At 39.9% G+C, this 25,598-nt stretch overlaps 1 protein-coding gene across 2 annotated transcripts in view; it reads right to left on the reverse strand.

Annotated features, from left to right (window-relative positions):
• Positions 1 to 25,598, reverse strand: part of TTC29 (tetratricopeptide repeat domain 29) — a 1,168,725-nt gene that overhangs the window by 77,467 nt on the left and 1,065,660 nt on the right. The window lies entirely within an intron of this gene.

A 25,598-nucleotide genomic window follows, 5' to 3' on the forward strand; every position in this document is an offset into this window, starting at 1 on the left:
CTGCAGGCCCAACAGATGTATGCCTCAGTCCTGTACGAGGAGGCCCGACTGGCGTGGCTCGCCATGCGCAGCAGGGTGTACCAGTGGGGCGACAAGTCCTGCACCATGTTGCATAGGCTGTGCCAGGCGACTTCCAGCCCCTAGTACTGCCTGGTCTCACGGCGGACGATGGCTCGGTCATGACCGACCCAGATTTGCTGGCGGCTAGCTTTGCCCGTTATTACGAGGCGCAATACGCTCCTCGTGATCCTTTGATGGTGGACGAGATTGCCTCATACCTGGATGACCTGCTCCCGCAGGCAGTCCCTGACGAGACCAGAACCGCCTTGGAGGCCCCGCTTACATCTGAGGAACTCGGGGAGGCCTTGGGCCAATTAAACACTGGCAAGGCGCCCGGCCCGAGCGGTTATCCTAGTGAATTTTACAAAAAGTTCCACGTCCAGCTGGGACCCCACTTTCGCAGCGCCCTGGAGGCGGCACGGGCTCGGGGCGAGTTGCCACCAGACTGGCGTCATGCCGAGATAGTGGTATTCTTGAAGCCGGGCAGGGCGCCGGACCGACACGACTCTTACAGGCCGATCTCCCTCCTCAACATCGAGGCCAAGATCTTGGCGAAGGCCCTAGCGAACCGCCTTTTACCTCACATCGCTGACCTGGTCCACCCGGACCAGGCCGGATTCATGCCGCACAGGGCCACCCGGCATAATATCCGACGGGCGCAGGCGGCGGTTGACGCCATGGGCACTAGAGATGAACAGGCGGCACTCCTTCTTGCGGACATGGACCGAGCCTTCGATTCGGTGAGTTGGGCGTATCTGTTCACCTTGTTAGCCCGCCTTAATCTAGGGCCTGTCTTCCTGTCATATATTCGTCTCCTCTACACTAATGTTACGGCTTCGGTCCGCGTGGCCGGCGCTGTCTCTGGGCGCTTCCGCATCGGTCGTGGTACTCGACAGGGTTGCCCGCTATCCCCCTACCTATTTGCCCTCGCCATGGAGCCCCTGGCGTCGCGGATACGAACGGATGCCCGACTACGTGGCTTTGTCTGGAACAATGACCTGGCGGATAGGATTGCACTGTATGCAGATGATGTTCTTCTATTCCTCACTGATCTACGGCGCTCGGGTCCCCGGGTTTTGGAGATCATGCGGGGGTTTGGCGAGGTCTCGGGGCTCCACCTTAATCTGAACAAATCGACCCTGTGGGTTTTGGGTGGCGGAGTGGTTGCTGACCCATGGGCCGCCGAATTGCGTGTGGCGACAGATGGCCTAAAATATCTAGGCGTTTTCCTCTAGGACTCGCGGGCCGTGGCCTGGGCACGTGGAGTCTTGCCGGTGTGGGAACGGGTCCAGACAGATGTTAAAACTTGGTCCAGAATGCCACTCACAATCTTTGGGAGGTCGGCCATCTTTAAGATGGTGGCACTGCCGCGGCTACTATACCAACTCCAAAACTTCCCACACCCCATTGGCATGGAGTGGTTCCGCCAGGTTAACTCGGTGCTGGGCCGCTTCCTGTGGGATGGTGGTGCAGCCAGAGTGGCCTTGAGGACGTGCTTTCTGTCCACATACTGTGGTGGCTTGGCCACCTCGGACCTCCTCTCCTATTACCAAGCGTCTCACCTACTTGTCCTCAATGAATGGTGGTATGGAGACAGGGGGGACCCGGCCTATGCCCTAGAACGACTGCTCATGGGAGATCGCACGCTTCACACTATTCTTTATTCGGCTAGCATACGCCGTGGATTGCCGTCGGTCACTAAAGTGGTCTTTACGGTGTGGCGGCAATCCCTGCGCCGCATGGGTTGGTGGGGCAAATTAACAGCTGAAACGCCGCTGTGGCACAATGGCCTGCTTCCGGAACTGGTTGCCCTGGCTGGGTTTGAAGGCTGGGAGGCTATTGGAGTTACACAACTGGGCCAGGTCATGTCCGGCGCCACCCTCAAGTCCTTCGAGGAACTCCACGCGGAGTTCCAGATGCCTCAGTCCCAGTTCTTCCGCTACCTCCAGCTGCGGCATGCCCTCGCCCCGAGCATTGCCGGCCTCGACTCCCTGCCAGAGTTCAGCCCGATTGAGGCAAAAGTGTTTATGGGAGACTTGGGAGACAAGAAAGTCTCTAGGATTTATCAGACACTTGTTATCCACTGCTCCTCCACTCTCCGCTCCCTTCGGAAGGCGTGGGAGGTGGACGTGGGTGCCCTTGATGAGGACGATTGGAGGGAGGCGCTGGAATCCCCGCGCGGCACCGCCGTTGCGGTTCGGCTCCGCCTGATCCAATTCAAATACTTGCACCGTGCTTATTATACGCGTGAGCGTCTGTGGAAGGCTGGCTTGATTGCGTAACCGGAATGCCTGCGCTGTGGGGAAGTGCCTGGCTCCCTGATGCATACGGTGTGGTCGTGTGGTCGCCTGACTGGATTTTGGAGGGGCGTGTGGAGTTGCCTGGCTGAGGTCCTGGGCTGGGATCTTCCTCGTACCCACCGGCTGGGCCTGCTGCATATTATGGAAGGGGTAGGGGGCAACGTATATAAGCGTCATCTGTTGCTCCTGGGGCTGGTTGTGGCCAAACGCGACCTGGCTCGGGCATGGAAATCTGTGAGGCCCCCCCCCCTGTCTGCATGGAAGGCTGGGCTAGATTATTTCATGGGCCTGGAAAAGCCGGTCTTCGAGGCGCGGGGCTGCCCGCGCAAACATTTCAAGATTTGGAAGCGGTGGGCCGACCACCGTGGCCTGTCCTTGGACCCCCCGGCGGATTAGGAGGAGGACATTTGATCACAGTGACACTTCTGGCCTGAAGCGGCAAAGCCCTGGTTGCGTTCTACCTGCTTATTCATTGTGCATTTCCTTTTTTGCTGCTCTTTTGTACACGTGTGGTGGGGGGGGAGTGTTGGGTACGGGGGGGTGTAGTTGGGGGTTAGTGTAGGCTGCTGGGGCATTTCTAAAACTGAGCTTATTTGGCATTTGCTTCATCCTTTACTGTCTACGTCATCGTTACATTGATACTGTTGTGGTGATCTTGGTGTGTGGAGATACCACATTCTTGATACTTCTATGCTCAATAAACTTGGTTTTGAAAAAAAAAATTCACTGAAACCATAGGTTTTACAGACGGTATAGTTAGGAATTAGCATTTAAAAAACCTTTGAAATTCACAAAAAAACCATAGGTTTCAGGGACGTTATAGTTAGTTGGACATTTGACTCATATAAAACACGAGAAATTTGCCTTTGTCATCAGTGATGTCATCAGTGATGTCACTGACCATGTCATGAGTGATGCAATATGTGACATCATAGCAGTGCATTGCGGGCGCGCGAGTTATAGTTAGCTCAAGTAACTATAACAGGCGAATTTCTCTAGTTTTATGAGTCAAATGTTCCACTGTCTATAACGTCCCTGAAACCTATGGTTTATATATATATATATATATATATATATATATATATATATATATATATATATATATATATATATATATATATATATATATCTTCACAAAGCAGTAGAGATGGTTTACTTCAAAAATTAAGAGGCACACGCAGGGTGATGATATAAAGCTGGAAAATGCTTTATTCGGTGCTTTTGTCCCCTCTCCCCTCCTTCTCGACAGACGCGTTTCACCTCGCGGCTTTCTCAATGTCGACTACCCTTGTGAATAACAACCATTTTAAACCCACCCTTCTTCTCCATTAAAAAAAAAAAATATATATATATATATATATATATATGCCATATGCCACAACGTCTCTCAGCAGCGCGTTCAAGAGGCCCCGCTCTTAACGTGTCCTGCGGCTTTGCTGACACCAGTGGCAACACGCATTTAAGACTCACCGAAGATTCGGACACCGCAGGACAACCTTCGGCAGCAGTTCGGGTTAGCGGCTTCTGCAGGGAGCAGCTCGTCATTGAAGATGGGGATGGGGGTGGGGTCACTAAAACCCACACCTTCGGCCCTACCGGACATGGATGTTTGAAGGTGGAGCGTTGGGGACCTGAGGAGGATTTAAGAACAAAGAAGGGAGCTGCCAAGAGATACATTGTCCCCTCTGTTTTGCATGGTAATACAGCGTGCACCTAGTAAGAACTCTGCCAGTGCACTTATCCCGATGCATGCTGGGAGCTGTAGTCATCAACACTCGGACTACAACAACCCGTGACTTGGTGGGGTCAGCTGACTTTCCTTTCGGGGGAGGACCATAGGAGGACAAAAGGGTGGGGTTTGGTGGTCTCTGCAAATCGCCACAGCGTCTGAAGAAGGCAGAGATGCCGAAATGCATCACGCTGGCGTTTGGTTCCAATAAAGAACTCTCCAACAAGTTCCCCGCAGTGGCCTCAGATCTCTTGGAGTGAAGTGGTCCCGTGACAAAAAAAAAAATATATTATATATATATATATATATATATATATATATATATATATATATATATATATATATATATATAATACCTACTGGCGGTCGCCAGTAGGTAGTTATAGTTAGGACCTAGTTTCCATAGGAAATCCTCAACATTCTATTTGGAATAACTTTGGCCCTGGTGGATGAATCTTTCTCAAAGAAGATGGCTCGGTCCGTTGCGCTCCTTCCCTGAAAGTTTGGGGGGGATTGGTCAAGTGGGGGCTGAGATAAAAGGGGGGTCCCAAAAAGTGTTTTCTCCATGTTATTTTCCATAGGACGTTTAGACTCGGCTACAGGTCGAACGGCTGAACGGATTTATAAGAAATTTGGCGAAACTGTAGAGTTCGGTTTGCAGATTACGCTTTTTTTGGAATGGTGTAAATTCGTTCAGTAGTTGCTGAGATAATTAAAGTTAAAGTCAATTATATATCTATACGCGCGCACGGGTGCGCGCACCCAAGCGGCTGCGCGTGAGCGGAATTTTTTTTTTGCTGCGTGACGTCTGTTAACGTTCAATTCGAAGGAAATCAGGAAGTGTTGACTGCCATTTTGTCACTGCGAGTAAATATATTGCTCATTTCAAAGCGTTGAAACATGGAAAGGGGAGAAGGTAGAGATTGTCTTGCTGCGTAGGTTTTCTTAGGGTGTGCAGTAAGGCCCTTAAACGCGAAAAGATATATATATTTTTTTTTTAAAAGTTGCGGGGTGCGCGCACCTGGTCGCGCACACGTATTTACAAGAGTGTGAAAATGGAGATAAAGTAGAAGTTTGAGTGCTTAGATATAAGGTGGCTCTGAAAAGAGCCCTTGTGTTAATTGAGTTTTTTCTGCATTTATAAGTAAGTACCGATGCAGAGCCTGATGTTGCAGAGGAAGATTCTGTTTCCCTCATCCGTGAAATGAACACCGTCTCTCCTATAGACGTCTTGCATGTGGTAACGCAAGTTGTTGTGGTAAATAGAACCCATGCTATAATCTCTGAGGAAAGCAGAAACAGATTTATTTACATGTCTCCTTGCTTTCTCAATTTGTGCACAATGTTGATTGGACCAATTCCATTTCTGTCTTTGGCATATATTGGAATATACCAAGGCAGTTCGAGGAAAAAGTGTCATCAATTGTCGAAAGGTGTCTTTTAGAAGCATTTCCAGACCTACCCCAGTGATTGTGCCTAGATCGTTCCCACCACGGTGCACAATTATAAGGTCTGGTTCTGGGAGATGCATAAAAGTTTTCACCAATGGAATCAATTGGTGACATTTCAATCCTCTTTGGCCAATCCACGTTATGTGTACATTTGCTAAATCAATCTGCTTGCTGCATATTTTCCACTCCAGTGAATATAACTGTGTCCTATAAGCCAGACCTTCATTTTCAAGGGATATGTAGTCGTACTCCGATCGGTTCTGGAAGTGGAATGGTAGTTAGAAGCTGAAAGTCAGGATAAAAAAAAAGGATGAGGCTGGGTGTGGTTGAAAAAGTAAAAATGATTGGTTGATTGTAATACCTTGAGATTGAACACTACGTTGCATGTTAATGTTTATGTTAAACGAAAAGTACTATTGGGTGTGAATAAAATGACATGTAACAGAGCTGTGGATTGGCAGGTGTTTCTGGAGGGAAAACAGTCTTCTTAGTTTGCTGTAGAACGTTAAGACATGAACTTTTGACCTGTGCCTTCAGCCAGGTGCAGAATGAGGTGTTACCATGGAAACAGCCAGAGATGGCAGTTGGTGATGGGTGACTTTCACGTGAGATTGAAAATATTGTGAAGGACAACCAATTGAAATGTAAATTTGATTTTACAATTTTGCGTGACGAAATGTGATTGGCTGAAGAGAGTTATATGAGTGTGTATTGACTGGATATCTGTGCCATTGAATTTTGGTTGCAGTGATAGAAGCTTAATAGACAGTTCCGTCAAACGAATATCTGTTTTGTGTCTGTCACTGTTGTACATCGTACAAAGCATTGGTAAAGGTAAGTCTGTAACAGTTTGTTTTGTCATGTACCGTAAAATATAGTTTAGTCACAAACATTGATTGATTTTCCTCGTAGCCTGAAAGAAAACTCATTTTTGGCTGTCATAATGTGTTGTATTTCTAAAAGTAATTTTTTCATTTAAATGTTGAATACGCAGTATAAAATATTTTTAATATAGAGAGTAATTATTTTTGAGATTTTGAAGCGTTTATATATAATGAGAGAAGTTGTTCAGGAAGTGAAAAAATGATATTAGCAGAGAGACAGATAATGCAGAAAGAGAGAGAAATGGTAAATTACTAGTGATACCGTCGTCAAAAAATGCTAATGGTTAATGAATTCGTAAACTTTTTGTCAGTCGACAAAATTTCAGGCTGGTTGGTGGCCGTGGCCTGCACTGGTGGGGGTGGGGCAAGAGGGAGGGGGAAGGGGGCTTAAGTGGTAATGATTAAGGTATTCACAAAGTTTCTGTTAGACGACAAAATTATTGTGCGGTTTCTGGTCGCGGTTTGCAGTGGAGGGGTGAGAAAGGGAGGTGGTCGAGTGAAATAAAATGAAAAGTTTTGACCATGAGGTTGTACACAGATTTGTGCAGTAAATGTGTTTGTACATTGAGGTAGCAAACGGAGTATAAAAATATCTCTCTCAGTCCTGCTGTTTGACTGCATCTTCATGTCCCTTCTGTTTTCCGTCTCCGTTGCCCTGTGTTATGTTATTGTGTGTGTGTGTCTGTCTGTGTCTGCCTTCAGTCCGAGCTGAGGAAGTTTGCTTTGGAGGCACACACAGATAGTCCTATCAAAGTAGTTGGACGTTTTCAAAAAAATAATTATATAATTGCATTGCTATTTTTAAAGCGCTACTGAATGTTTTCTTTCAGAATTACCGCTTGGTTGCTTTCACAGAGCAGAGGGTATGTCGTATTTCACTTGTTGGTGCCTCTGCATCTGTAGTCTGTTCTCTGGTGTCTGGCGGAGAACTGTTTGTTATTGTGGAGATGAAAGCGTGATAAGGAGTGAAATACGACATAGCGTCTGGCCTGTAGAAGCGTGGGAGCAGTGATTAACTCTGAGTCAAGCGGAACTGCGGCGTGCTTGGTAACAGTAATAAAAATTTTTTTAACAGAGGTACAACTGTCTGTACGGTGCGCGACCTACTAAGAAAGAGTTCAGGGGCCGTTATAGGCTTGCGGGTTGTAGTATTAGTAAGTGAGGTCGACAAAAGAAAACATTAAGTTAGTACAGCTGAGGTTACGTGGAACACATGAATAGTCTTTCAATATATAATCATTTCAGTTGAGATTATGGATTAAAAGAGAGAACGTGAATATTTGAAATGTTTATTCAGAAATGCACTGTTTTGAAGGCAAATCATTATGTAATGTGAGTACAGACATTGCAAAAAACACAGTAATCGGTATTGTCAGTAGTACATGGAATACAAACGCTATAGTTGAAGAAAAATGAATATAGTTTCGCAAAATTAATTGTACACTCTTATAAGGAAGTATATTATATTTTAATAAATGGAAGAAGGTCTCTGGCCTTTCAGTTTAGGAACGATATATGAAAATGCTAGTGGTTATACATCATCACTTTATCAATCAGCTGTCTACATGCGAAGCACTATCAAGTTTGTGTTATGTTACTGTGTGAGGGGAAAAAAGGCACCAAAGGCGACAAAATGGTGATAGGTGCATGTATGTAATCTGTTGGATGGTGCGCAAATCACTATTGAGAAGAACTACTGTATTGAGATATCTTTTGAAGGTTTCAGTATTGCATTTGAAATACAGCACAAGAAACAATGGAAATATTATTGAAAGAACATATTTTTCTCTTATGTATTTAAAAAAAAAAATATTTTTATGGAAAATTAAAGGAGCAGAGGCGTGTGAGGCGGAAATAAGCAGTTGAGAGGCGAAATGACGTTTACAGTTGTTGAGATTAGAGTTTTAAAAAAATTAAAGTTGAAAATCGAGTAGCTGAAGAAAAAAATTTAGTCCACATAAAAGACCAAAATTTAACCAGCACGAAATCATAATGTCCACTGTTAGTAAAGCCAATAGGTCTGTTCTTCATAAGAAAATATCCAAAAGAACGTGAAGAATATAGGGAGGCAAAAGGAAATGAGAACGTAAATGGCTTGCATAAGAGTTATCAAAGCATTGTGTAGGCAAAGTAGGTAGCTTCTGCTTCTAACAGGAAATCACTGTTATCATTTGAAAATATGTCAGCTATCCAATGGAAAAGAGGAAAGCAGCATTAATGATCTGTTATTATCGGAGCCTGTTTTAGCATCAGAGGACAGCTCGGTGGGTTTTCGATGTAGCTCTCTGTTAGGAAAGAGTTATCCGTCCATTGTGTAGGCAAAGTAGGCAGCAAGTGCTTCTAACAGGAAATCACTGTTATCATCTGAAAACATGTCAGCCATCCAATTGAGAAGAGGAAAGCAGCATTCATGATCTGTTATTATCGGAGCCTCTTTTACCATCAGAGGACAGCTCGGTGGGTTTTCGATGTAGCTCTCTGTTAGGAAATCTTGCGCCGCTGCGAATATATTCCAATGACCCAGAACTCCTTGTATCGCTGCAAAGGCCATAAACCCTCCGTTGTAACAAAGCTGTTCATGATCAATTAACGGATTCATGAGGTGATTGTAATTCGCTTCAGGAGGTACCAAGTTGCAGAGACATAAGTCCAGGGCCCACATGAAATCACAGCTCAGGCAATGAAATACAGGCTGCACACAGGTGAAATACGAATATCGAAATGATAATCGATATGAAGTATTCAAATTCGAGAGTGCTAAGGTGCCGTAGTAGAGAAGCATTCTCTGTCGAAATAGTTCTAAGTGGTCCGGCTCCTTTGCGAAGATAGGAGGGACATCCATTTTGAATTTACCAAGATGGTAAGGGAAACGACGCAGCACTGCCAGTTCAACAGGAACTCCACAGAAATAGGTCGCTGGCTATGCAGTGAAGAGTAGCAGAATGACTTGATAAATTTTCTAGCAGACTAGTCACTTAAATATTGCTTAGTAGTTATCAAAAAAATTGCCTGTCTTGAAGTGGAAGATGCGTTAAAAAATAAGGGAGTCATTTGAGCAAATTGTAAAGGAAGGCCAATTTTTTTTTTTACACGAATGCTGTTCTCTGTGAATATTAGCTAAGTGAAAGATATGTGTGTGAGCAGATGCTACGTTAAGTTTTAAATGTGACAATGGAGCTCTTGTTCATGTCTTCCGATTCAAGGTCGGTATTCGCTGCCAAATGCAAATATCAAGGATCGCATGCGTGGGGTAGATAATCTACATTCTTAAAGGAAAGCAAATGGAGAGTTATTTTTACCGCGTTAGCTTTGTCGTTTAAAAAGTTACAGTGATTTTCATTATATGTTAAGAAAGTATCACTGATGAAGAATGAAAAAAAATCCTTATAATAACAGGGACTGGTGTATTTTAGAAAAGGTGTGTAACATTACAGGAATTGTAATTAAATAAAAAATGTAATTGAAAGTGTATGGTTTAAAAATGAAATGTAAAGGTTTAAAGCAGGAGTTTTCAAAGCGGTTCTGGAGGGCCAGTTGCATGATAGATTTAAAAAAAATACTACATGTTTTTCAATGGGATTATGTAAAACATATGTGTCTTTATGTACTATTTAGTTTATCTGCCTGTTGCCTATTCTTTGAGTTTTAGTAATGCTGTGTCTTATAACTTTACCAGGGGCGGTTCTAGGCTCATGGTGGCCTTGGGCAGGGAGGGTAGGTAGGGGGTTTGTAACAGGGGGTCCGGGTGGGGTGGAGTGCGGAGTTCAGTGAAGAGGGGGGGGGGTCAGGGTGTTTAGTAGTGGATCAGAGTCAGAGGACGCCAAATTTCTGGTATGGGCTGCCACGGAAATATGTATCCATTCTCAGAGGTTTATTATATTGAGGATATATATTAACATGGTGGCCCTTGGGGTTTGGTGGTTCTGTGCAAGTGTACTGCTTGCATGTGTATAATGCTGGCCCTGTATTTTTTGTCTATGGACATGGGGCCTTATTTATGAAGGCCTTGCGCCACCGGTGCGTCACTTTTCCCATGTTAAAAGTGACGCACTGGCGGCGCAAGGTCTTCATAAATAAGGCCTTTGTTTTTTTGTGACTTGGCCTTTTAGTTATGAAGGCCTACTGTTGCAGGTGCATGAATTTTAACATGGGGAAAAGTGACATATCTGTGGCGCAATGCTTTTATAAATGAGAAATTTTTTATTTGGTTTTAATGCAGAGGAATTTGGGGAACTTATTAGTTATGCTTGTTCAATGCTATAATGACTGTATATTGTGTAGGAAATAAGTTTGTAATAAGTTAATAACATTTTATTATTTCCTTTTTTAGAGTGTTTGGTGCCTGAAAGCAACAACCTGCCTTTTGAATTATATAATTTGAGGGAATATATTCTTTTTTTCAGGTGAGTTACTTTTTTTGCTTTGGCAATTTCTGTGGGTGGTGATGAAAATAATAAAGAATATTTTTTGAAATGTTTGGAACATGATTTTATCTTAAATTCTTCACATGTGGTTCTATCTGCTTATACTAGATATGTATTTTGAGATGTTCTCCATTGACAGTTCAAATTATCTTTTAATGAGCTTGGTGCATGTGTTCTTTTGGAAGGAGTTGAGATTTACAAATTATTGGAGTATAATTCTTTCAGGTTTCTTTTAATTAATTTTTGTGAAGTGCTCATTATTTTTGAAATCTTGTTGTATTATGTTTGGCAGTGTTTCACCTTTATTTACAGAGAGGTATTATGATATGGATCTAAATGTGATGGTCATGTTTCCTGCATATCTGTGATTATACTATGTATAGGCACTTTTTTACATATTAATGTAGAGCTTTATTATGAGGTGGTTCTTCATGGTTAGTATGACATTTTGCATATGCTAAGACATTTACATGGTGAGTATGCTGTTGTAACATAAATGGAACTGTCTCTGTGGGAAGTAGTAATCTGTTAAGTGAATGCTATGGTTTGTATAGTGTGATCCTTTTCTTCAGAGTGCATAAATTTATATTGCACTTTGTAGTGATGAACTAAAAAAATGGGTCTCTAAAAATTATTGTACAGGTAATAAATATTTCAGATATCTAGAAAATCTAAAAATAAATTTTACAGTGAAATGTCTTTCAACAACAGTAAATATTTAATGGAAAAAAAGCTCAGTGTAAATGTTTAGAGTTATATTGCCAATTTCTTTTTCAAAACAAGAGGAATGTGGTATCTTACAATATATAGAGTTAATAAGTTAGAGATTATAAAAATATATGTAGTTTGAAAATTAGTAAAGGTACTTTTCAGTTATACACTTATGGAAAAGATATAATTTAGTCTCTATATTTTTTTAAAAGGATACAGAAGAATAAAAATAGTCTAGTTATGGAGAATTGGTCAGAAGATAATGAAATTCATTTTGACATCATTAACGAACTGATGGAGGAAATTTTAGACGCGGTGTTTGAAGAGGAAACAGATGAAAATAATGATTTCATGGACATATCTTTAGATTCAGCTTATTTAGAGATGGTAGAAGAAGATGAGGACAATGGACTTGAAGAAGTCCCTGATGAACTAATGTTGGAAGTTCTTCTAAATTATGAACTTATAAATAAATTTAAAAAAATTTGATAGCAAAGCATTTGTGACGACAGTTTTCTTGATATATTCGTTGATGATGTGCTTTATGAGAGTGATAAGATATGTTCTCATGAAGTGTAAAAGAGATTGTAGTAAAAAAGATTAAAACACCTATGGTGACCGATAGTTCTTGAAAAAAGTGTACTGTTTGTATGCTTTAAAAATTAAAAAAAAATTGTCTATAATGTTAAAACAGATATGGAGTGTGATAAATTTACAACAAACATTCACTACAGGATTTACTACTTTGTTCAGAGATTTTCTGTTATTATCTGTATTTCATTAGGAAATGAATCTGTGGTTTTAATTTGTACGGTATATGCTAGTAGTGAACTATAATATTATTTTTGTGTTTTACAGATTGACAATTTCATCAAAATTTTAAATTAAGATGCCGACCAGAATTGAAAAAAATAAACTCTACGGACTTACAGTTTGAAGAAGAAAGGAATTGAAGTATTTTCTAAGAAAGAGAGGACGGACACAAAGAAGAGTGCTCCTGGTAAGCAAACTAAAAAGTTTTTGAAAGGAATTTTGGGAAGGAAAAATGTTAATATTGAAGTCCAGAAGGAGAAAACGATATCAGTATCTAAAAGGAGATATGGAATCAAAGATAAAAATGTTTCTGGAATTAGGAGAGATGAAAGAGTGTAAGTAAAACCCGGACTAATCAATTCAGCCAAATCAGGAAGCGTATGTTTTACAACACAGTAGTTTCAAATTTATTACAAAAGGAGAAAGTTTCTAAAAGAAGATCTGCTTTTTTTAAGAAGAAACAATATATAGAGGGTATCGTTGAGCGCGCATTTGAGACAAAAAGAAAATTATTTATTTTAATACTTAATAGAATAAATATTTTAAATAAGGCGATTCGAGTTTTAAAAGGTAAAAGTAAATGGAAGAGACACATACATAGGAGTAATTTTTGTAAAGTGTTTTCTGGGAAGTGGATGCATACTTCAACTTCTGAGCCATTTTTCAATGAAGAGAGTTACTTTCAAAGTAACGATCTGTTGCATGCAGTTGACACCAGTGGTCGAGCGTTGAGGTGAAGGATGGTTGTGTTATTGAGAAAGAGAAAATTGTGGTTAGAAATGCAGAAGATGTTATGGCTAGAGAAGCTTTAGAGGGACGTCCTAATGCTCCTGTTTACAGTTGGAATTGTAGTAGCATTTGTAGTGTACGACAGGATTCAATTGATTTCTTTCGCAATTTCTTACGTAAGTACACTAAAGAAAGTCTAAAAAAAAAAATTAAAATGTTGCAAGAATTAGATCAATGCAGAGTGCGAGGAAAAATAGGTCTGCAAGGCCATTCTCTGGCTTGTCTTTCTAAAAAAAATGCCAGAGTGTGTTTCATCACTTCCGGATGTTAGCAGTGCATCATACTAAACTGAGAAAATTAGTGAGAAAGTTGTACTATGCAAAAAGTCCAGCACTTAAACTTAAACAGTTAGAAGTGCTCTTTTGTATGGATGTGAATTAGATGTTAAGAAGATTTGTGCAGAAATTGAGGTAAGTTATTTTGGTCCAGAGGAAGATAATGCAGAAACTGATATAATTATAGAAGTAAATGTGTTAGAAAATGTTGGAAATGTTAATATTGAAAATTTTGAACAGGAAATAATAAAGTTTACGGTAATTGCAGGTGAGAAACCAAATTTTTCTTGTGTCTGTTGTCTACGCATTCATTACAAAAGTCAAACTAGGTTAGTTGATTTATATTTAAAAAGTGAAGATGAAAGTAATGGTCAATGGAAAGATTTTGCAACTTATTTGTTGGTGGAAAACTATTTTGATTTGGGTTTTGAGCAACGTGTTTGTAAATATTGTTATAATAAATTAAATGAAAATAAAATGCCTGCTAGAGCTGTTCATAATAATCTAGAGTTGGTAAATATTCCATCAGAATTGATGGATTTAAATACTTATGAGACTATTCTGATTCAATGTGTACATCCTTTTCAGGCTATTGTTCGTATGGAGCCTAAGACTGGTAAATTAAATCCTTCAGATTTACAAAGAGGATTAAAGGGTAGAGTTGTGTATTTGCCACTTGATTTAAAAAAAATATGGAAACAATTGGTGTTAAAAATGTAGAAGAGGAACCTCTAGTTATTCTAGTTAATGGTTGTAGAAAGGACATGGTCCCTACCTTAGCGGGGCGGCCGCCTCGCGCGGGGGCCGACTTGACTAACCCCGATTACACCTTGTTCACTTTCCCCAGGAGTTCTTCTCTCTCTCGTCCCCTGCAGGTACGCCAGGACCTGAACATGGAAAACGGGATACCGGAAGCAGTTCTCCACGAACCCGGAAGTCCCGCCCCCAGTTACGGCTCGGAAGGTAGAAAAGCCGACGATCCACCAGGAAGGGCCTTCCAACCAGTGGACTCGTGGCAGGAGGCAGCAAGGAAGGAACCGGAGCTGAGAGCAAGGAGCGAGGAGTCGGAGAGACAAGCTGAAGCAGAGGAGGAGGACGCCGACGGCGACGTGTGGTCTGAGGACTGGTGGAGTCCTCAGGAGGTGGCTGGAGAGCGGCCGCAACTCACCAGGGAGTTGCGGCGGGCCGCGTGAGTAACCATCGTCCGTTTCCGTGTGTCTCTTGTAGATAGTTGTAAATATTGTATAAAGCTGCACAACCCTGAGCACTATAGCACTATACATATATATATAGGTCCCTTCCACCCCGTGAGCACCCTGTTCACCCCTTGCCCTCCTATTGTCGGTCTCTTCCACCTCCCCATCCATCCCTCCCGCACCATCACCTCTTCCGTACCCTCACCTCCCGGTGCCGGTGGTAGTTACGTTGCTTCCCGAGAGCGGAAGACTAACGGCCCTGTTTTTTTTCTCTCGTCCCAAACCTCCGAGGCCCACCGGTGTATGTCCAGGATGCGACAACGCAACCGAGAGTGAAGGTGCTCGCCGGCCTGACGACCTCAGCCCAGCAGCGGGAAGTCACCTACCCTACATCCCCATCGGACGTCTTCTGTCATCCGGATACCATCAAGGACACCAGCGGCCCCTCCCAGAGACTATATATCACCCCCTGTCTGTGTCAACAATAAAACCAGCTAACCATAGCGCACTATATCTGGCCTCCCCGCTTGTTATTCTGGCCCGCCGAAGCCCACACTCCACAATGGTGTACCTAAAAAGAGTAAGAAAATCTGGCAAGATTTAGTGGATGTTAGGAAAGTGAAAAAAAGGCAACGTTGTATTTAGTGCAAAATAATAAGTATTACAAAGATGTATACGTAGAACAAGAAGATGTAAGTGAAGAAGAGGATAGTGATTTGTCTAGTGGACAAATTGAAAAAGTTGATGTATCCAGATCTGAAGAAATTTATGAACATTACAGTGTTCATCCACTGCATTCCAAAGAAGCAATAGGGAATGCTATTGAATTATTTCAGATGAAAAAGGCGAAAGGAAATCCTATTAGTGTGTGGGAAGAAAGTTTGGAAGGTCGTTGTTTTCCACAGGTATTTCCTACAGGTGAAGGTACACGATATGATGATCGACCTATGCAGATTCCTGCATCTGAGTACCGGACAACAAGATTATATGCAGAAGATCCAAGGTTTCGCCAATGCATTCCATATTTGTTTCATCTTCTGTTTGAGAGTGACTTATCTGGTCTGTCTTATGCAGTAAATCATATCTTAAAAAGTGGTGTACATCTGCAAAATATTTCAGCAAAGGAATTTATGGATAAAGTGCAACAGAAAGATAGTGTTTTGGATTCACATCTAATTAATTTAATGGCTTGTCAGCGGGGTACTATTGAGTATTGGTACCGTCGTCATGGAGATTTGAAGTGCATGCTTAGAAACTTAGGAGCACCAACATGGTTTTTAACTCTAAGCTGTGCAGAGTATGCTTGGGAAGATTTACTTGAATTTCTTCGGGAGGCGAATGCAAACATAGAAAACATAAACTACAAGACACCTGGAGAACTGTGTTCATTAGATCCAGTTAATGTTTGCAGATATTTTAATCATAGATTTGAAGCTATGATGTCTTTCATTACAAACAAGAAAAATCCGCCTCTTGGTGAAGTACTGGATTTCTTTTGGAGAAAAGAATATCAAGCAAGAGGTGCTCCTCATATTCATATGCTGCTATGGATCAAGGATGCTCCTAAATTTGGAATAGACTCGGATGAGACTGTACTGTCTTTTATTGAACAGTATGCCACTTGTGACATACCTAATAGTACAACTTATAAGGACTTAAGAGGAAAAGTGTTACGTTTTCAAAGTCATCGTTGTGGAAAATATTGTCGGCGAAAATTCAAATCAAAGAGCAAATTCTACACCAAATGTCGCTTTGGATTTGCACGACCGGTACTTTCAAAAGGAAGAGTCAACAATTTGATGTCATGTTTGCGACATAATATCAGAAGGAGGTCACCTAAAAATACGTACAATTTAAGAAGAGGTGAAGAATCCAAATGTATAAATGACTATAACCCAGTCATTTTGTCCATGTGGAATGCTAACATGGACATACAATATGTTGCAGACAACTCTATTGCTGTGGCTCGATATGTAACGTCTTACATCACGAAATCTGAAAAGACGGAACTGAAGGAGATGTGGGAAGACATTTCTCATTAAAAGAGCCTAAGCAAGAAATTGTATACGTACAGTTTGAAGATGCTGTCTCATTGAGAAATTGGAGCATATGAATGTTGTGACAGATTATCATCAGCAAGTCTTTATGCTAAATCAAGGACTATTCTCTGGGTGAGTTTGGGCCTAGCATAAACACGAAACCGTGTTCTGAAACCTGTGCAAGAAATTGAATATTTAGCCCGGAAAGAACCAAACAGTACAGACATTTTGAAAACAAATATGTTGGATACATACTATCCAAATAGAAGTACTCTGCTTGAAAACATTTGTCTGTATGAAATACTTCAAAATTATACTTTTAAAAGGAATGTTACGGAAAACATTGATAAAGGTGTACATGCTGTAATTGGACATGAAGGATGTCTGGTAAAACAAAGAAAAGGACACTTGATAAATCATCGGAAACTGAGTTGCGAAACACCTGACAAAAGAGAATTTTACTTTTTTGCTCTTTTGCAGCTTTTTAAACCATGGCGTAGAGAAGAGGAACTACTTGGAGACTTTGATAGTTATAAAGATTCATTCAACGCATCTAAAAGTAATATTGAATGTCCTGTTTTTAGTAATTATCTCCAAATGTTGAATGATGAAACAGAGCAAGAAGCGACAATTGCAGCGGAGATTGCTAGAGATAGTTCACAAGGTAGTCAAAGTTTGGCTTCATTAAGTCAAGATCCACTGGGACAACCAATTATCCAAAATGAAGCAGCTACCACCATGGATGAGGTGGAAAGAGCAATGCAGCAAGGTCAAGAGGAAGTAATCGACTTAGAAGAATTAAAGAAGCCGTTTAATGTTGAGCAAAGACAGATATATGATGAAGTGACAGAGCACATTGAGCATGGCTTTCGTCATGAGAGAAAAGATTGCTCATGTATGTCATTTGAACCTATTTGATTATATGTAAGTGGAGAAGCTGGGACTGGTAAAAGTTTCCTAATTAAAGGAATTACTACATATTTACAGCAAACAACTCAGTCAACAGTGTCGTGTGTTGTTACTGCTCCAACTGGATTGGCAGCACATAATATTAAAGGTGTTACTTTACATCGTTTACTGATGCTGCCAGTTGAACATGAAAATAAATTACAATATCAGAAGCTATCTGGAGAAGCTTGTTTTGAAGTTTCTAGAGTCCCTAAAAAAATGAAACTTCTTATTATTGATGAAGTAAGCATGGTATCCAATTTAATGCTTGCTTTTGTGCATTTAAGAATGCAACAGACACTTAAGACAGAGTATGATGTGTTATTTGGAGGTAAACATGTCATAGTTTTTGAAGATCTACTGCAGCTAACTCCTGTGAAAGGACAACCTGTATTTGAAACTGTTACACATGAGGAGACCAGAAAGTGCCTGGGCAGTATTGGAAATGTAAATATATGGTCACATTTCAAATATACTGAACTGATTCAAAATATGCGACAGGCAAAGGATACTAAATATGGAAGTATTCTTCAAGATATTAGGATTGGAAAACTAACTGAAGATGCGAAACACACTCTACGAACCCGATTACTTTCCAAGCTGTTTCCAAATGAAGATAATGTACCTGAGAAAATATATAGTAAAGAGGTAGCAGATAAGTCAGTGATATGCTTGATGCCAACTCTGAAAGAATGTTCAGTTTTTAATGAGAAAATGTTGAATTTAGAAAATCAAGAAATTAAGAAACTGGAAGCTAAAGATAGAATAGAGCATGAAGGTAGTACTATTGTTTTGTCTGAAAAGTTGAAGTTAAAATTGGATTCTCTTCAAAAAACTATATCTAAAACTGCTGGTTTAGAGAAAAATCTGTATGTATGTTTAAATTGTCGGATAATCTTAAGGAGAAATTTACATATAGAAAGAGGATTGGTAAATGGAGCAATGGGTAATGTTGTTGGTTTTGTCAATTATACAAATAGAGATGAGATAGAATTTTTGAGAATAAAATTTGATGGAATTGAGGAAGTTCAACAAATTAGTCGATGTTCAACTCGTTTTTTGCTTGTGAAAGACTTATATGTCCGTCGTAAGCAATTTCCAATTTGTTTGGCATATGCAGTGACTATACATAAATCTCAAGGTTTAAGTGTAGATTGTGCTTTGGTAAATATTGGAAGCACTGTATTCAAAGAGGGTATGGCGTATGTTGCTTTATCGCAAATTAGAACTTTATGTGGACTTTATCTAATTGATTATGATGACACAAAGATTAGTGCAGATTTAAATTGTGTGAAGGAGTATAATAGGTTAAGAAGAGAATATGCTCCAAGTTTACCTCAATATCCTTTAATTGAAAGGCGTATAGTTGGTCAAAAAAGGAAAAATGGGGACAAATGTGCTGAAGTAGTCGAGAAACAACGAAAAAAAGATGTAGCTGTTGTTGGTAGCCGTAGCAAAACTGTTAGTATTGAAGAGATTGTTGGATTTAAGTTTGAAAATAGGTCTGGTGTCAACTGCTATGCAAATGTAGTAGTTAATGTTGTTTTCTTTCTGAAAAATGTTAAGGAACAAATTATAGAAAATCAGGAGCAAACATTTTGCTATTCTTTTAATTCTATATTTGAAATATGTAGTAGTGGTGATAGTGAAGTAGCAAGTGTTTCAGAACTAAGGAATGTTTTAGACATATGTGCAGGAGTAAATCAATTTTCCCAGAATATTCAGCAAGATTGTCAGGAATTTATCATGTATATGTTTACAGTTTTGGAAGATGAAGGTGTAGATATTGATAGTCTTTTTGGCCTTTCTTATAAATGGGAACATAAGTGTGATAATTGCTCATTTTTAAGTAGTACTGAGATACACAGTGAAAGATTTTTATATTTGACATTACCAGACTGCAAAGAAGTGCCTTTTAATAAACTAGTTAAAGATGCGCATCAGAACATGGTCTGTTCTCAATGCAAGTCTGAAATGTTATCAACTTTATTTATCCATAGATATGGACAATATGTAATTTTAATGTTTCAACGATGCAGAGCTGATGGGAGTAAATTGTCAACTTTAATTAAAAATTGTGTGGCTTCTCAAGTTTCTATTTCTAGAAGAACATTTGTAACTGTAGCCATTATTTTTCATGAAGGGCCTTCTACATCATCAGGACATTATACAGCTTATTTGAAGTGTGCTAGTGGCTGGACGCTTTGCAATGATAGCCAATTGACTTTTAAAAAACGTTTGCCTTTTGCCTTAACTAACTCTTATCTGTTATTTTTGGAACCCAAATTTCAGTAGAATGACTTGCTGTAGGAAGATGTATACTGTAAAGATCTGAAAATTACTAGTTTACAAATTTCATGTAAATGAGGGTGTACAAATCAATAAATGAAATTTGTGTTTGGCATAGTGATAACATCAGGTACAAATTTACTTAATGTTTGATGGTATAAAACATGTTACAAATTTTAATTGGAAAGGTTCAGAAAACAATAGATAAGACTAAGATTAAATAATTTCAGAAAAAAACTACTTAACTCATAGTATTTGGCCACGTGGAAAAATATGAGAGAAGAAAATGAGTACTTTTGAAAATTATTTTAAAACTTATATGGACGCAAGTTTTTGGGAGAGGTATTTAAAAGATAATGAGTTAGCTTATACAATTTGGCCACGCGGAAATGTATGAGAGAAGAAACTGTGTCTTTCAAATAGATTTTTTATAGGAGATACCTGCACGGGGCTTTGTTGAGATATCTTGAAAAATAAGTGGTATACTTTAATTAGTTTGTAACTGTGGAAGATGTAGTGTGCTTACTCAAGAAATTGCGAATTTGAGGAAAACATTTAAGACATGTGTTTTTCAGGTATTTATAATATGTATTCAGATTTTGTATGGGTTTTTTAAACACAATCATTTTGATTGTGGTTTTTTTTCCCCGCTGTTATATGATGATTAATATTGAAATCACTCTTGATAGTGAAAATCAATGTATTCTGAGGACAGCAAAAATAAACCATTTAATATGTTGTTTGACTTATTTTGTTACATTGCATTCAGAAATATGTATTATAACAGATTTTTTTTTACTCTCCTACACAGATATTATATTTATAAGGTAAGTTCAACTAATAATATCTGAGAGTTTTCTCTGCATCTCTCTTATTGTCTCCTATTGTTTTTTCTTTAATAAAATGTACTTTATAATCTTATTTTTAATTTTCTTCCACAGGTACTACGTTTTAAAAAGAAATTTACTTAATTTTTTTCTTTTTTTTTAGTTAAGTATATAAAATAAAGAAATTTTTACATCATTGTGTTATTTCTTTGTCTATCCTCGTTAAAGCAATGTCATGTTTTATATTAAACACTTCCACATAGGATTGGGTGCATTGTTATAAGGCATGCTTTAAAATTGATTTAATAAAATGAGCGACATTTCACTGAGTGAGTTTAGCAATACTGATATATGAAAACATTGGTGGAAAATGATATTAAATGTTACATGGTGTTCTTTGCAGGACTTTAAATCCTGTGTTGCAGTGCTAATTCTGCCTCAGGATTAGGGGGCTGGGGGGCTGAGTGGTATTTGTATGGTCATGATAAAGCTACTCCTTTCTGAGCCATGGTTGAGGTGTGTTCATGATAGAGTTGTTCCGTCATGGTTCTGCTTAGTCAATAGAACGTGTCAAGGAAGCGCAATGTTAGTGTTGCGCAAGCACAGCGGCAAGTTCATTACAAATGTCGTCCGTCCTGAGGACAGCTGAGGCAATGCTCGTGATGGAGCGGCTTTGTGATGAGTATGGAAGGATTTAACAGCTGTTAAAAAACCTGAGGGGTCTTTATAAAGAGAGTGTTGGTGTAATTTAAAGGGTACTTTAAAACAGATTGTGGCACCTTTATGTTGACGTTGCGTCTCTTTGCGCTAGAATTTCGTCACTTTATTTTTTATAATGACAGTGGAAATAATGTATCATATATACAACATTAATGAATCTAGGAGATATGTGACATTCTAAAGCCCTGTATCATAAACAAGTGTTCCTCTGAAGTAATGCGTCTTGAAAGTGGCTGACTGTAATCCATGAGATTTTACTCAGTGACTTTCAGGCCCATGCTGTTTCAAAACTGTGCATGTGCTTGAAGCAGGCGTAGGTCTTGACGCAGCAATTTGAATATAGGGGTATATTATCAAGGGGGTTTATCTCTGTTTTTTGGCTTTAAAAGCCAAGAAAGCAGAGATAAAATTATCTCTCTATTACCTAGCTGCCGCTAACACCAGTTAGCGACAGCTAGTAGGAGATAGCGACCATTTTGGGCCCCACTTTGCATGTCAGTTATATTTATCACTAATGAGATGCAAAGTGGGCGTGCCAAGATGTTAGCGACTGAAAATAGTCTCTAACATCGCTATCTCCTATTACTAGCTTTTGGAGATATTTGCACTAAGCGGGAATATCTCTAAAAGCTAACACCTGCCCTGAGCAATTCTTAGCCATGTTGTCCAATGGGAGGTGGATAACATGGCTAATAGCATTAGGTCGCTATTGCATGAATAATGCTGACTTTTCTGTGATATTCATGCTTTGCAACGATTTTTACAGCATTTGCGTTAAACCTTGTTAATACCAAGGTTTATTTGCGGTAAAAATCGCTGCGGTAAATTTTTAGTCTCTAACCAAGCAATAGCGATAATTATCGCTATTGCTTGATAATATGCCCCAAAGTGCACTGGTGAGCCTTGCTGTAGCTGCATTACATTTGCCATACAACTCTAGTAATGTATTATTTTTCTGCACAGATATGTTACGCATGTATGCTGTCTTTCTGCCATGGTGCGCCTCATTTTAAATGTGACACACCATGGGTTACGGAGCAACAGCATACTGTGGTGTACATTAACTGGTGGATATCTGGGTATGAAGTAGTTAACATAAATGTGCCCTATATGTTACAAATCTGCATTTAGTAGAGTTTTCGGCCTTTGCAGTGTTATGTTTTTTTTCTGTTATTCTATGTAGATATATAATGTTGCAAGATTTTTCTCACGAAAAAGAAGGCATGAGTATTGGATTTGTGAATGATTGCAAGATTCTTCAAATAAAAAAGCAAGAACCATGGCATTGTTTAATATAGTATTATAAATACTTATCTTTAACAATGATGAGAGAGTGAAAAAAGGTTGACCTTTTTTTAAAAGTTAATCACAGGCTTCTTTACAGGAAGTGTTCTGTATGATTGTGGCGTGGGTGTTTCCCTTCTTTATATCTAACAGAATGCATTCTGTATGCTGTAGCAGGAGGACTACTACATACTTGAATATTCTTCAGTGCTTATTTTCATTGAGACCGTCACAGAAGTTCAATGGATCCGAGACGCTGTTCTTGTGGATCTTGGCGACTGCCAAGCCGTTGTAGCAGTGGGAGTGAGGCCTCTCCAAGGGGCGCAGCGTAGCTCCTTTTGATGTTTACAATTGCAGATAGCAGGGTAGAGATGTCCGTGGAATCTATGGATGCTTAGTCACAGTAGAGTGTGCGCGGCGCCCCTAGCACCTCATTACGACACACAGGGGAGCCGCGTTGCACAGTTGGAGATCAGAGACTTAGGAGATAAACCTTTATAATAGCAAGGGCTCTAAGCGATAAAAATCGCCCGTTTTCGGCGTTAAAAAATATCACCGCTATCGGTGGTATTTTTTACGGTGTTAGTGCTTGAAGAAGAATGGTAACATATATGTGAAAGAAAATCCTGTAACAGGCTCAGTATTTCACATTATCGCGTGAAAACAAAAGTTGTTTTCACACAGCAATATGTCCCTTGTAATTAAGGGACGGAGTGGATCTAGTTTTATTTACTACACTGTTATGTGAACGATGTCGAATGTTTGATAAGAGGAGGGTTTAAAAGTTTTCCGATAAACTTTTTCTCCAGGGAAGTGGTTGGAGTGTTCCGTGTAAATTGGAGAATAGAAACTACTAAGAACCAAATTGGAAGTGTTGTTTTCAAGTCACATGACTTCGCATGCGCGTCTCAGGTCCTGTACGCGATAGGTGGGTGCACCCGGTCGCGCACTAAAAGAAAGCGGCGATAAACTTTTCTTTATAATATGCTCTTGGAGCTCGTTTTGGTACAAAGAGTTAGTTCTGAAAAGAACTTTTTTTTTTTTTTTTTTTTTTTTGGAAACAAGTGTTATGTTGCTTTTGATTTCTTAAACTTGCAACGACATTTTTAAGTATGTCATACCATCAAAATGAAATGAAGAAATGTATCTTTTCTCGGAGCATTTATGACTCTCAATTTTGAGTTTAATTAGAATAAGGCTCTGCTCTCCGTATAGAAGAATTTCTCCACAGTCGTTGCATTTCATGTGCACCTTCGCAAGATATGGTCTCAAGTCCATCTCAGCACTCGATGGAGATACAGGTCGTCCTGCAGAAGATGTGCTGGCCACTTCTGATGGTAATAGCGTGGCCAGAGCTCTTGTCGATGCCTTTGCAAACTCTATAGGGTGCCTTTGTTTGACATGCCGCTTCATGGTATGTATGGAAAAGGAATATTTTTTCCATGGATTTCCTCTTAAGAGCTCCGATTTGCATATCGTGCAGGTTACTTTTGGCGCATTCACTTTCTTTTGATCTTCAGGATAAGTGAAAAATTGCCAAATGAAAGATTCCTTTTTTCTTCTTAAAGGTGGTCGCTCATTTCCTTCAGATTCGGAAGATGAATGCGGAACGGCAGCCATTTCAGCAAAGTCTTCTGGAAGATGTTCGACGTTGTTCTCTCTTGAGAATAGAAAAGAAAGTGAGGGAAGTGGGTGGAGTGCTTCGTGTAAATTCCAGAATAGAAACTACTAAGAACCAATGGGAAGTGTTCTTTTCAAGTCACATGACTTCACATGCGCGTCTCAGGTCCTGTATGCGATGGGTGGGTGCGCGCACCCGGTCGCGCACTAAAAGAAAGCGGCGATAAACTTTTCTTTATAATATGCTCTTGGAGCTCGTTTTGGTACAAAGAGTTAGTTCTGAAAAGAACTTTTTTTTTTTTTTTGGAAAGAAGTGTTATGTTGCTTTTGATTTCTTAAACTTGCAACAACATTTTTAAGTATGTCATACCATCAAAATGAAATGAAGAAATTTATCTTTTCTCGGAGCATTTATGACTCTCAATTTTGAGTTTAATTAGAATAAGGCTCTGCTTTCCATATAGAAGAATTTCTCCACAGTCGTTGCATTTCATGTGCACCTTCGCAAGATATGGTCTCAAGTCCATCTCAGCACTCGATGGAGATACAGGTCGTCCTGCAGAAGATGTGCTGGCCACCTCTGATGGTAATAGCGTGGCCAGAGCTCTTGTCGATGCCTTTGCAAACTCTATAGGGTGCCTTTGTTTGACATGCCGCTTCATGGTATGTATGGAAAAGGAATATTTTTTCCTTGGATTTCCTCTTGAGAGCTCCGATTTGCATATCGTGCAGGTTACTTTTGGCGCATTCACTTTCTTTTGATCTTCAGGATAAGTGAAAAATTGCCAAATGAAAGATTCCGTTTTTCTTCTTAAAGGTAGTCGCTCATTTTCTTCAGATTCGGAAGATGAATGCGGAGTGGCAGCCATTTCGGCAAAGTCTTCGGAAGAAGGTTGGACATTGTTCTCTCTTGAGAGTAGAAAAGATAGTGAGGGAAGTGGGTGGAGTGCTGCATGTAAATTCCAGAATAGAAACTACTAAGAACCAATTGGAAGTGTTCTTTTTAAGTCACATGACTTCACATGCGCTTCTCAGGACGTGTACGCGGTGACAGTATCTAGTCACGTACGTGATTTGGAAGTAGCGATCTTCTTCAGCGAAGTTTGAAAACGTGAAAAGGAGTGAATTCAAACACATACGGATTTTACATATCTTTAGAGCTCGATTTAAATATACAATTGTTAAACTATAAAACCTTTCATATTTTTAAAAAAATTATTAAGGTGTGTACATCCAGTC

The sequence above is a fragment of the Lissotriton vulgaris genome, chromosome 3_1 (assembly GCF_964263255.1).
Source record: "Lissotriton vulgaris chromosome 3_1, aLisVul1.2, whole genome shotgun sequence".
Classification (NCBI taxonomy): Eukaryota; Metazoa; Chordata; class Amphibia; order Caudata; family Salamandridae; genus Lissotriton; species Lissotriton vulgaris.